This window comes from Epargyreus clarus, unplaced genomic scaffold (genome assembly GCF_041222505.1).
Source record: "Epargyreus clarus isolate Ecla_fem2 unplaced genomic scaffold, WU_Ecla_fem_2.2 ptg000005l, whole genome shotgun sequence".
In the NCBI taxonomy this organism is placed as follows: Eukaryota; Metazoa; Arthropoda; class Insecta; order Lepidoptera; family Hesperiidae; genus Epargyreus; species Epargyreus clarus.
In genome coordinates, this window is record NW_027332213.1 from 13,551,290 (window position 1) to 13,566,069 (window position 14,780).

The 14,780-nt window shown below is 36.7% G+C and overlaps 1 protein-coding gene across 1 annotated transcript in view; it reads right to left on the minus strand.

The window, feature by feature from the left end:
- Window positions 1-14,780, minus strand: part of Scp2 (Sarcoplasmic calcium-binding protein 2) — a 63,790-nt gene that overhangs the window by 37,909 nt on the left and 11,101 nt on the right. Inside the window, exon 2 of the mRNA XM_073073249.1 lies at window positions 12,376-12,398. The gene's annotated coding sequence lies outside the window, so the exon portion shown is untranslated. The remainder of the gene's footprint in view (window positions 1-12,375; window positions 12,399-14,780) is intronic.

The window sequence follows — 14,780 nt, forward strand, 5'->3', positions numbered from 1 at the left end:
GGGGTTTTAGTGCGGTAAGAATCCCACATAACCCTGCGTCGCACCCACGGCACCGGGTACCTTTTGAAGATTTCCCCCTCGTAAACAAACAAAAAAAATGGGACAGTGTCTTGTGTGTTGTCTAAATTAGTTAAGACTTTCGAAATGAAAAATGTCACTTTATGAAATGCTATTCGGCAAACAATTTAATTCTAAGTTAAATACAAGCGATCTAACTTAGAGAGTTGAAGACGACGTCGTTAAGTAAGTTTATTATAACTTCATTTGGAAAATGATGATTGATAGACACAGAATTTAGTAGTTTAAAGACACCTGCTGGATTGAAATGTGTAGCAGATATAACAATATGCAACTACGTTTCTAAATACAATTACAATTAAATACAATGCTTAAGACATTCAAATAATATAAGTATTTTGTGTTTTTTTATATAATATAGGAGTAGCAGACGAGCATGCAGTCTGATGGTAAGTGGCTACTGCCGCCCATGGACATCTGTAATCAACCCCAGATAGTATTAGATATTCCTACCTGAGGTCGGCCACAGATGCGCCGCTACCCCTGAGGACTAAGCTGGAACGCCTCGGAAAAGTCGTCTCCCTTACCACACCCTTCAAACCGGAACACAGTAGCGCCTAACACTGCTGTTATTAGGTAGAAATAGGTGTAGCGGTGGTGTCGCCGGAGTCGAACCACAAATGGTTCTACCACCTTCGAAATTCTTGTAAGTGTAGCGTACCAACTGGTCCATAAAAGATATTAATTTGTCCAGATGACGTGCGGCTTAGACTACAACAAACCAAAACTCAAATACTAAAATTATTCGTGGAATTTGAAGTCTGGAATCCTATTTCTGTTTCCAAATTAGTTGCCGTCAGTAGACTAGCTCGGGGGATAAAATATTTAAATATCACAATAACAAAAACTTCTTTTGTCTGATGAAGCAGAGGTCACAATATTAGCAATTCTGAATCTATTTTTGAAAAATCTTTGTTCTGGACCGCCAGTTCGTTAGGGCACGTCGTGGAGTCTTGGAAATTCAGACAAAGCGAAATGAGTAAAAATTTCGTCTCTTGTGTATGGTTTACGATCTTTTTGTTTTACGATTTTAAGTCTTTTGTCTGGTGTATTAAATAATTTGTGGAGTCATATCATCAATTCACTTTAATTTAATCAAATTATAATTCTTTGTAAAAGTTTCAATACGCTCTTGAGATTTATTTGCTATTCCATTGTACCTATTTATACCGAAACAACTACAAGACGTATGTCTAATACCTTTAAACGAGCATTTCTTGTATATATATTTATATCAACGACCTCGGAAACGGCTCCAACGAATTTCTTGAAATTTTGCATATAGGGAGTTCAGGGGCGATAAAACGATGTAGCTAGGATTAATTTTCAGAAAATGTCGTATATAAAAATTATATACGGTCCAATTGAGAAACTTCCTCCTTTTTTGAAGTCAGTTAAAAAACACCGAGCAAAGCTCGGTTATCCAGGTACTGAAACTTTAAGCCTTACATAACAATTTCAAAAAACCAGCCTCTACTGGAAATATTAATTTTAATCTTGGAAATTGATTCAATCATTAAAATTGGGTCAGATTCGTATTAACTTAACGGGAATTTTATTCCACAAAGTATAATTTAGAATTAATCTTATTTCTATCTCAAATTGAGCAATAATAATTCAGGGGCCTAGATATCCATAGAGGTTTTACTACGGGAATTAATTATGAAATAAATAAATAAACTTGCTAATATTATAAAGTTTATGAGGATAGATGGCTTAATGTTTGTTATATTTTGACGTAAAAACTACTGATCGGATTTATATGAAATTTTGCACACATATAGTGTATGACCTAGGTAAATACATATGATATCTACTTTTTAACTTGGTGACCAACCCCCATGTGCGCAGGGCAAGGCGCAAAAGTTACTTCAATATTATTCAAATTTATGGAAGTATTAAAATATTATTACAAAATTTAAAATCCCTCATCGGTTAGACCAACAAAACTCATTAAAAATAATGTTTCAAATTTAAAACAGGTCCAAATATTCCGAATTGGCACTCGTACGTAAAGGTGAGTTTTTAATTTCCGAAAGTAATATCGTGTAGCTGTAATGCCTAAAATGGCGTCCTAATTTGCAAATTATATCGAATAACGAATTTCACGAAAATATTAAGGGTAAAACACATACGTTTGATATGGCGTCGCATCGTGACACGTTGCGACGTTGTGTCGTATCGAAATCTATGACGTGTATTTTAAGAAATAGTAAGAAATAGTGGCAGAAATCATGACACGATGAGTCGTGAAAACTTATGATGCAAACCAAAAACAAAGAAATTTCTGTGTCTCTCTCTCTTCTTCAACCATTTTCTTGATATTATCATCAACGTCTAGGAGAATATTATCAGGAGAATACGTCTAGAGCGCCCTCGTTACTTATACTAACTGCGACAATTTTTCATCAAATTTCAACAAACTCACCGTGTTGTAGATCTCCACGACATCAAATCACTACAAGATGTCACAACGTATCACGATAAGATATGACATGGTAGGTATGTTTTAGCCCTATAATTACGATCGAGGTTGCGCATTATAATAGCAAATGCCCTCGAAGGTATTAGTCTGTGTAAAACTTTACGACACATAAGTGCAGTTTCAAAACAAGGTTGTTATGGCACCAATCGAAGCTTAGAAGCATTAAAATTTATCGAAGCTAACTTAGTTGCAAACTCACATGAAAACTTCAATGACAGCATTGAAGGGTTATATAAATGGGTACCTTATACATACATTATTTTAGAACGACGGAAAATTTATCAAGATTTTCTTGCAGAAACAGATGTTTGTTAAAGAAATCTTAATGACCAAACTTAGCGTTGCAGTGTTAGAAAGTCGGTTAAAAATAATAGAAATTATTTCGTCGATAGAATTTAAGTGTTCTTTAATATTTACTGTTTCATCAACAATCAATATTTTGATTACTTTCCGATCTTACTAATATTTGTCAGGCCTACGTTGTAACGTTATATTAAAGTTAAATTGAAAAAAATAAAGCTTTTTTCGATAAGTTATGCGCGATTGCCAATAGCTAAATTTCATGCGCGTTTTCGAGTTTCGGAGAGCATGTTAAGCCAACGGTTCCGTTACTGTCATTATGGTCGTTAAAGTTTGTCGGAAGTCTTATATCTTGTCGTGAAACTTTATCGCATATCTTATGGGTGCTTTAGAACATTCGACATATGTTATCAACTAACCCTTACCGAGAAATCCGGATAAGAGCAACATGATAAAGTATGTATCATCCCTGCTCACTTATGGATAGAGAATCGTGTCCACCAGTGGTGGGTCATGAAAACTTGCAGACAGGTGACATATAAAAGACAAATCACGAAATAAAAAAATATCAAAATAAAATCAAAAAATTCAAATATTCAAATTATTTATATACCAGTAAACAGTTATTACACAGATATTAACTACATTCTATAATCCAGTGTGTCCTACCTGTATTAAAATACAAACGTTTACGAATAACTTTTAACGAATTTTATCATCATTAAAAAATATTCACAACTGCAAATATTTTAAAAACGCAATTCTATCGTTATAATGTTATACAAAGTTGTTCTTGTTATACGTCGTTATCGTTATATTATTACGTTATATGTGTTTATGTTACACAACATAGAAATTTTGCCAAATCGTTACGGGTGTGCTCCAACCGGAAATTGTGTACCGCTGAATGGTTTGGTGCTAACGTCATTTATAACAAAGCCATTTGGCAATGGTCAATACTGAAGCATATTATCTGTTTGGAAACGACGGTATCTATATAAACGGGACGTTATCTAAAGAATGGATATTTTAAAATTTTCGGTATTTCACATGCAAATAATGGTTTATTTTTCAAATTACAGTATTCTTATTGGCACTATATTTTAACATGGTTTCCATTTTTTTGTCATATGTGTGGTAAAGGATTAATATCGAAAATATTTCGATTAATTCGATGCATCCAATTGAAAATATTTTATAACTTATATGAAAAGTATTTTACAAAACTTACAAGAAACAAGAAATAAACACTTGAAATATTTACACCATTAGGGAATAGGTGCGCCGCAATCGAATTAACAATTCCTACAACCTTTGAACAAAATTGCGTTATTGTTAAATTGTTACTAAGTTAATTTGTTGAGAATACAACTAACTATTTCATCTTTATCCTTTATAGCTGGTATAAAGGATAAAGATAAACTTGTCTTTGTTCCTATAAATGAAATATCAATAACAAAATGATCAAGGATTGCTTTCCCTTTGATAAATTACGCTGCAGGCAGGTGTTCCGCCGTTAATTCTGTCTTTTCATCTTTGATAGTGAAATGGAGCGAGGTAATAGTGGCCGTTCATTTTCATTTGAAGGAATCGAAGGAAATGAAGCGTGAATAGCGATAGATTTTATTAAATGTATTTCTAGAAATATCAGTCTCCGTGGTGAAGAGATTATCTATTTTAACTTGACTGCGATAAGTGGGTTATGCTTTTTATTTATATTTATTTGTAAATTAAATCACAGATTTCCACTAGTGGTATTGTCGTTATTGATTTCATCGTATGTTTTTTCTTGTCAATTAATATATATTTTTTTCGTGTTTTATCTTAGTACTTTTTGTGAATCTGTTATAGATTTTATCGTAAGTATACTTGTCTATGTTCTTATATTCTTAGCAAACGAATATTCAGATCTATTACTGTTACTACTATTAAAGGTCTTTGTACTAAGGTCGATAATACCTTGACGACCTTTCCTATTAATTTTTAAAAGAACATACTAATAATTCGTTTCCAAATTGATGTTGAAAACATTATATTTTTTAACTCAAATTCTTACTCATCTACTGAAATTATTATCGATATATCCTCAATTAAAAAGTTAATTTCAAAATTACCAATAATTTTGTAAATATCTTTGCCTTTGTGAATGGATTTTAGTCTAGCTTCTAAATAATCCATACAAATGATAGACAGTATTCAAATAACATCGCATTCAAACAGAAATGTAATCCGAAATTCATCAGAGTATATTTCATTGGGGATTACCAGCTAAACTAAATTACCAGTATTCGCCGAAAACCGATAAATACCAAACATTTCTCTTTGAAACATTCTGTGGGTTGCAAATGTAAATTGATATTCAAACTTTGTAGTAGCAAATAAATTTAAGTCTAGTACTCAGAATAATTCACTATTAATCTTATTTAAAATTTACTATGAATATCTAAGAAGAAACAATATTTAAGAAGAAAACAAATATTAAAATGTGATGTTTCGTCGCAACGCAACGTTTTATTAGGCATTTGATGGGATAATCATTTTGTTATTATTGCAAAGTCAATTTGAAAGAAAAGAATATGATAAAATTCCATATATTTGCATACTTTTATCATACGATATTATCGATATATCGTTTTGTTAAAAGATATATCGATATATCGTTTTGTCCATTACTGACAAGAGGTCTGTTTTGTAGCATTTTCTATTTTGAAGCACTTTTAATTTGGTTTTGAGCGCATACCTGAAGTCTATTAGGTAGTTTATTATGTTCAGTCCATTCAACGTTTTTACATCACCGATAGCTAAATTTAATTAAGGTACCTAAACCCCAACGTTTTTCAAAGGTTGGAATCCATTGGATTACCGTATTTGGTTTTTATTCACGTTTCTCGTGGACAGTTTATTTACTGGAATTCGATTTTTCGAGGTTTTCCGTAAAAAATATGAACGTTACTGCGGATTCGCGCCGAAAGGATTCGAAATAACGAAATACGTACGCAGTTTGGGTGATTGGAGAATTTTGAGTGGTCTGGAACTGAGTTTCAAATTCTACCGGAGTTTATTTTTTATATGTACACGGGAAAGAGGTCAGGTTTTCCCAGATTGCTAGAAAAAGCCTGTTATTTTTAAATCACAGACAAATGTTTTTTTTTTTGTATTAATAATAATGATTGCTAAAGGTATACTTTATACATACATACATACATACATACTAATTAAATACATACGAATTATATAAAAATACAGTATAGTATATTTAAAACAAACTGTCTTTCGTAGTAATTTTATACGAGTATGTTTTCAAGCGATATAGTATTTTCGAGATGTCACATTTCCCTTAAAATTAGGTTAGGTTAGGTTAGAATATTAAAGAAAAAAGTAGCCACGTTCTACAATTTCAGTAAGAACAACATAAATAGCGTAGCTAATAACGAATCAGTTTAGAAAAGAACAATCCTACTAAGAAATTAAAGGAACAAAGCACCTTAAGGCTTTAGAAGGAAATATATTTCCAACATTTTAAACTTTCTAAGACCAGCGCTGACGTTAGGTGAAATTAAATTAGTTCGGGAAATAAAAGAAAATTCTAAGAAGAGAAATACTACTTAGTGTGTGAAGTTAGTTAAAAAGGTTTTAAGGTTTCTTATAAAGTGGGTTGTGTGCGGATTTACAAGATTTATTCAGATCTATACTTAGTTTACGTATAGATCGTTCGAGAGACAACGTTGCTCGCGTCCGTAGGTTTTACCCTCGTTACCCTACACGTGTCTCCTGGGTGGTGCAAAAAGAGCAACATTTTTTTCATGGTGGTAGCTTCGGCGACGGCACGTTACCACCCAATGGATTAAGTCTTAGCGCAAAGTGTTTCTTCACGTTCCGTTATGAAATCCATTGAAGCCGTTCAGGGACTCGGGTCTGAACAGTTGAAGCTTATTATTGGTCCGGTTAGATCGCCTCATTACTTCTATCCTGAACGCCTAGTCTTGGAGGCTAGCTGGATCCGAAGCACGGTGCACCGCTGGCCGACCGCAGGTTGTAGGGGGCCCAAGTAGTTGACTAGCCATCAATGAAAGGCTGCCCCGCCGCCTCGCGAAAAATCCCAGGTTGCGCCATCGTGCTGATTGGCGACCGGGTGAGAGGACCCGATGGACAATCTTGGGGGGGTTCGGGCGTCCCAGCGGGCTCCAGGCTAGCCATTCGTAGGAATGGGATGATGCAGCGCGGTCTTTGCTCCTAAATGCGTTTCCTCGTTCAACTGCCGTTTCTCTGCCTATTCACTCTAAAACACAACATGAATAAAAGTCACAAAAACAAGAGAACGTTTGAACAGCGGTTGCACTTCCTCTCATTTGACGTGCACCTCACAAACATCAGGGGGTTGCACTCAAACCTTACATCTGTCCACTATCACCTTGAGACTGACAAGCCGCAACTCTTGTTTCTCACGGAGACGCAAATCAGAAGGCCTGCTGACATTGCGTACCTGACATATCCCGGTTACACCCTGGAGAACAATTTCTTACAGCGCGCTGGAGTATGCGCTTATGTACGCAATGATGTCAGCTATCGGCGCCTCCGTGATCTTGAGGACTCCAGATATTCCGTACTTTGGCTATTGGTAGAAACAGACACGATCAAATTTATCTACGCTGGTATATATCGTTCGCACGGTAGTCACCAGGAGACGACAGAACTTTTTAAATACCTCAGTGAAGCAGCCGATGTAGCGCAGCGAAGACATGCTACCGCCCAACTGGTCTTCCTTGGCGATTTTAATGCCCACCACCAACATTGGCTTTTCCCCTATCGGGAAACTGATCACGCTGGTAGAGAGGCGTTTAAGTTCTCCTTGTCTCTTAACCTCTCCCAGTTGGTCAATCAAGCGACTAGGATTCCTGATGTTGATAGTCATGCAGCAAATTGCCTAGACCTCTTCCTGACCTCAGATCCTGATTGTTACACCATGTCTATATCGTCTCCTCTTGGTACATCCGATCATTGCCTTGTGAAATCACGTTGCCCTCTCTTTCCACCCGATCGAAATGTCAGTGGCACCAGACGTATATGGAAATACAAGTTAGCGGATTGGGATGAGATGCGTCACTTTTTCGCATCCTATCCTTGGCGGACAGTATGCTTCTCCACGTCTGATCCCACGATTATTGCGGAAGCCATAACCGACGTAGTGCGCCAGGCTATGGAATATTACATTCCCTTCTCTGACGTAAGTCTTGACGATACATCTCAACCATGGTTTCGATCTGAATGTCAACGTGCTGAATCTATAAAACAATCAGCGTATCTCGCATGGGTGAATGCTCGCAACATTAAATCTCCTGACACAGCGCTCAAAAAAAGAAACTTCAACCAAGCTGCTAAATCCTGCAAAAAAGTTATCCGTAAGGCTTACTATGATCACGTTGGTCGGTTGAGTACGAAGCTAGCTTCATATCCATCTGGGAGCAAATCATTTTGGTCTCTCACCAAGTCGATCGAGTCAAACTTCGCCAAGCCTTCATTACCCCCTCTATCTAAACCGGACGGCTCTTTAGCCTACAGTTCAGTCGACAAAGCGAATCTTTTGGCTTCTCTCTTTGCAGAAAATTCACGTCTTGATGACGATAACACTCCTCCACCTTCACTACCTCAAACAAATTGCAGTATGCCCAATGTGAACATACACAACAAGGAAGTACTTCGGGCATTACGTTCTCTTAACGTGAATAAAGCTGGTGGTCCCGACGGTATCCCACCAATAGTTCTTAAAAGTTGCGCTCCTGAGTTGTCTCCCATCCTTACACGATTGTTTCGTATCTCCTTAAATACTGGCCTAGTCCCCAAATCGTGGAAGCTCGCTCATGTACATCCTATTCCTAAGAAAGGTAGCCGTACAGATCCTAATAACTACCGGCCCATTGCTGTTATCACCTTACTGTCTAAGGTAATGGAACGTGTGCTTAATACCAAGCTGTTATCGTACTTAGAGACTAACGACCTTCTCAGTGACCAACAGTTCGGTTTTCGAAAGAATCGTTCTACAGGTGACCTCCTCATTTATGCCACAACTATATGGGGACACGCAATCGAGAAGCATGGCGAATCACTAGCTGTGTCTTTGGATATATCCAAGGCTTTCGATAGGGTCTGGCATAACGGGCTCCTTAGTAAGCTTCCCGCATACGGGATTTGCAAAAACCTTTGCAGTTGGATTGCCAACTTTTTAAGTGATCGGTCTATCCACGTAGTGTTGAACGGATGCTCGTCTGAAGAGCTGTCGATAAATGCCGGTGTTCCTCAAGGGTCTATTCTCTCCGCGACCCTATTTCTTCTGCACATTAATGACCTCTTGAAACCAGGCATTATAGGTTATGCAGATGACAGCACTGTCGTGGAATGTTACACATCTACTGCCCAAGCTAGCAAAGGCGAGATTCAATTGCAAAGGGAGGCCATGGTCAAACGTGTAAACGAAACCCTTAAATTCGTTTCCGAATGGGGTGTGGCGAACAGAGCCGTCTTTAACGCCTCTAAGACTCAAGCATGTCTCTTCACCAACAAACGGATCCCCTTTAACTTGGCCCCAAGTTTAAGAAATCAGGCTATACCGATCTCTGATCATCTCGAGATGTTAGGTATGGATTTCTCTCCCACTCTCAATTTCGGTCGCTTCATTGAGTCCCGAGTCAAAACAGCTGCTCGAAAACTTAGCATCTTAAACAAAGTGAAGCACTTCCTTACACCTATGCAAATGCTTACGCTGTACCAGGCGCAAGTCCGTTCGTGTATGGAGTACTGTTGTCACCTTTGGGATGGTACAGCTAAGCATCACTTAGAGGCACTGGACTCGGTTGAGGAACGGGCCAAGAGACTCATTGGGGATGAGTCGCTAATTAAAGCCAGGCTCCAAAACCTACAACACCGTCGGCGTGTGGCTCGTCTTGCGGTTTTCTACCGAATTCATTTTGGGGAGTGTGCGCAACAGGTTCACGATCTAGTTCCCCCAGCCCCATTCTATCTTCGGACGTCCAGACGCACGGCAGGCTACCACCCCTATCAAGTCGACCTTCCTTTGGTTCGTACGAAGCGTTTTGCCTCGTCTTTTCTAATACGAACCGCCAAGGAGTGGAATGCCCTGCCGGCTTCTGTGTTTCCCGACACATATAATCTAGGAGTCTTCAAATCAAGAGTGAATAGGCTACTTCTAGGCAAGCGTGGCACATCTTAGGCCTCATCGAAGCTTACCATCAGGCGAGATCGAGGCCAAGCGCATGCCTATCAACTAATAAAAAAAAAAAAAAAAAGATAATTTTGTAATCTTGGTTTGCGTACTAATTCCGTGTAAAATAATAAGCCCAAATGCTTTTACTTTTTTTAAGAGTGAACAAATTTCATTCGAACAATGGGTAAAACCGCCACGCCTATTTTTGGAGCAAATTAATTCGTTCGTTTTGGTTTAAGAGTGGATACCCAGCCGTTCACATATCAGGCAACCATCGCCGTCCTCAGGATAGTAATACTTATGTGTGACCGGATTCAGACATCCTCTGTTCTATACCTATAGGAGACATTCTACACTTACCATTAGATGAACGGCCTGTTCATTTGTTACCTCAATTTTGTGAAACACTAAGACGGAATTTTTGAACCCGATTTCTGTCCACTTTGAACGTTAAGTTTAATACAAAATTTTAAAGAATTATCAAAAACCGATGACAATACACGATTTTAATAATTTTGTACCATTGTCCTTATCAACATCCTCAGGATTAACGATTTTCGAGGTGAGATTGTTCATGCGCCTTAGAAAAAGTTAATCCCAAGTAACTAGATTGCAAATAATTATTGCTTTTTAGTTTTAGTAAGGCGTTACTGTTATAGCGTGATTTTTAGTTTAGAAAATAATAATGTTATTCTATGTGTATGTGATTCTAAGCATGTGACTTACCACATTCATACTCAGGATAATTTTGCAAAACATTATGATTGTTATAGCTATTTCTATGAACAGTTATTAGCAATACCACCCGTCAATCAATTTTATTCAACTAGTGACTAGCGGTACCATGCACATGCCTTCCTGTCTTACGTTTCACAATCGACCATTAGGTATACGGCAAAACCTATTAGTCTTTTGACTTGACGGCGGAGGGTAATGTTTTTCTAGCGTATGTGTGTGTGGATGTATGTCTCGTTCTTTGGCTCCTACAGCCCAAACGGCTTCACCGATTTTAACATTTGAGGTGTCGTTGGATTCGTCTCAAACGTGGAATTTGCTATAGGCTATGTTTTTAAGCGGCTGGTTTTAGCTTTTATTAGGGTCCCGTACCCAAAGGGTAACAACGAAACCCTATTACTAAGACTCCGCTGTCTGCCCGTCTGTCCGTCTGTCCGTCTGTCACAGGGATCTATCTCCAGAACCGTAACAGATAGACACTTGATTTTTTACAGAGTATGTATAAGTATAATAAAAGTATAATATATATGTATAATAAAAGTTGAAAATAAATGGGAGTCGCCATACAATAAACCGCTATTTTTCGACGTTTTTCTCTTTATCTATTTAACCGTGATAGGTAGACAGTTAAATATTTCAAAATGTACTTACTACAATGTATGCTATAATAAAAAAAATAGGTACTAAAAATAAAAATAATATGAAAATGTTGTTGGTACAGAACCCTCCGTATGCGAGTTCGACTTGCACTAGGCTAATTATTAGAATACTTTTTTTTGAGATGACTAAACTAAAAACTCTCAAAAACAAAGCTTTGGTTTCTATCCGATCCCTGACTGTTTCTTTAAAGTGCGCTTCCGTAAACTGTCGTAGTTTATTAACGTCGGATTAGCTGCGGTGTGATAGAACAGACTGGCGTTAATTAGGAAGAAATGTAGGTGGATTTTCGTAATTAATGCGCCTACTTTGGCGTTGTAATTTACTTTGGTATACTTTTGGACAGTTTGTTTTATGCGACCCTATTGTTTCTTTGTTTATCCCGCTTAAGAGACACTTTACGAAAAATCTTTTCCTCGTTGCAATTATATATCTTTATCGTTATCTGTATAAGCTCGATTTGTCTGTCACTCAGTTTTAGAATGTCACTTCTGATGAAATTAATGAACATTGTAGAATTGATTCGTTATTCCGTAATAAAAATGTTCGGGACAAAATAATACTATTCACTGCAGTATATTCATGGTATGATTATAAAACCATTTACCGACATCGACAATTGTCGACAACTCTTTGACCCTTTAAATATTGTAAGTCCTTACAAGAATTTCAATAATAGTCACTATAAACTTTGGCTAACTATAACTAAGACTCCAATGGGATTATAATATACTATAGCATTTTACGTGCCCAGACGCAGTCAAATTATCACCCATCCCAAGCGACGTACAGAATTGTAAAATACTTAAATCTTGGCAACGATTCGAGTCTCGACGAATTCCCGACACTCAACTTGACACTCGACACTCGATTGTACATTCGACTAAAGCTATGTACTTACTCGTTAGTGGGCCTGGCAGCTACCTGCAACAGAAATTAGATTTACCATTAGCATTCGTTAAATTTTAATGGCCTTTGGCCAGAAATTCTTTTAATTTTTAAAAAGACTCAATCCACTCAAAGGAAATACTGGAAGATGGAAATTTGCATAAGTTTGATTAAAGGAACTGAAGCACTGAAAATGTATATTATTCTTTAAATCTTATATATGTAACTTGTATTTGTAAAGAGTACTCGACAGTTGTAGTGACACCAGAACCACACCACACCACATCTATTTCTGCTCTACAACAACATGAAGAGCTATTGTCTTCTAGTTTTGAAGAAGTAGTAAGTTAGGAAGTTACACAAAACGTCAATATAGTCAAATTTGGCATCTGTAGCCGATTTCAGGCAGGATTCCAATTCTACATAGAGTCCTTGAGAAGGTAATTAGATGACTGAATGTTATTTGCTATTTTAAAGCTGAACCGGCATGATCAACGTGACGATTTTGAAGGTGGTAGAACCCTTTGTGGTACAACTCCGGCGGCACCACCGCCACACCTTTTTCTGCCTGGTAACAGCAGTTTTAGACGCTGCTGTGTTCCGTTTTGAAGGGTGTGGTAAGAGAGACATACTTTTCCGAGGCGTTCCAGCTTAGTCCTCAAGGGTAGCGGCGCATCTGTGGCCGACCTCAGGTAGGAAAATCTAATCCTATCTAGGGTTGATTACAGATGTCCATGGGCGGCAGTAGCCACTTATCATCAGGTGGACTGCATGCTCGTCTGCTACTATATTATAAAAAAGGCTGATATTTACTACTTAAAATTATACAAAACACAAATCATCATCATGAACTTTATTATTTCGGAAGTCAACACAGTGACAATATAGGAACAACTTGTGTTTGTTTTAACACACCCCTATCGTGACTCATGTCCAGTAAAAATAGACTATGTATTTAAAGGTGGTAAAACCCTTTGTGGATCAATTCTGGCGGCAGGAAGGAATCTAATCCTATCTGGGGTTGGTTAAAGATATCCATAGACTGTATACTCGTCTGCTATTCTTATATTCATAAGAAAAGTTGACACAGTGTCTCATAGGAAAATTTTATATTTTTTGAAACACACCCATCGTGACTCATGACCAGTAAATATAGACAAATGTAGGTCTCAAAATAGACTCCCGAGTTCTAGTTTCGAATCCGCTAAGGCTTTGAGTTGTGCAAGTGTTTTAGACTGAGCGGTTAAGGTTTAGGAGTGGCCTGTTTCTACACTAAGATCTTTGCTTAGGGAGTGGAATGTATGTATGTATGTACACCTTTGCTTGCGTTACGGTGAGAAAAGTTGTGTGTATGTTCATTTACTTCAAGTATTACTTGCTTTGTTAGTATAATATACAGACCATATTAATGTTTAATCGAATATTGATATTTTTTAATAATTACATGTAACCGTTGTTAAGGATATGATGGACCTCTACTGCTTAAACTTTACGTATACTATAAACTTATACATTGCATAAAAGCCGATCTATTCATAAAAAAAACAACAGTGATTTCCTTAACATCCTTTACTATCTAATAATCGAATTATCCAATATCGAATTATCCGACCGAAGATTGAAATTTCACAAATTTTATATAGGTAGGTACTAGAAATTGTGTAATACATCATACATAATTTTTATTTACTGCCATAGATTAGTAAAGATTACTCACTCCTAACTAGAAAATGTGCCCAGTTTTGAGAATTGAAATACTTGTGTAAAAAAGATTTGCCACGTCTCCGTGCTAAAATATCCTTAAAATATTTGAAATAATTATTTATTTATTATGTAAATTCATGTAAATTACGCAGTATTAGTTATTTATTCGTAAATTTTCTCTAAAAATGTTTTTATTTGTCAAGAATTCAAAAAAAGAACTTACGATAATAAGCCATTTGTGGCTTCATTCAATTTCAAGGCGGGGAAGTATCTTTACTAATCTATGTTTACTGCTTACATTGTCTAATTTAGAATATTGGTAGGTATACATTAAATTAAGATTAATTATATTAAGATTATTACTAACAAATATTAGGCAGTCTTCAATCTTTGATATTCAATTATCAAGTGACATATGCAGTTTTTAGTGTCTTACAACATTTAGTTTGAAAATAACACCTGACAACCTTCTAAATGCTGCGTAATGAATATTTAGGTTTGTAATGTACGAGTAACAAAGTTGCCTCGTCTTTCATATTTAATTACGTTAGTGTGTTTGCGAACGCATTATCTCTGTAACATCGTTTACACAACCCCTAACTAGAGTTGGGTGAAATTAATTCAAATTTCGAAAATGATTTGCATTTCTTTGTAATAAAGACGGGATAATAGTTTAATTTTTTGTACCAAGTCTTGGATTAGCATTAGTAATTT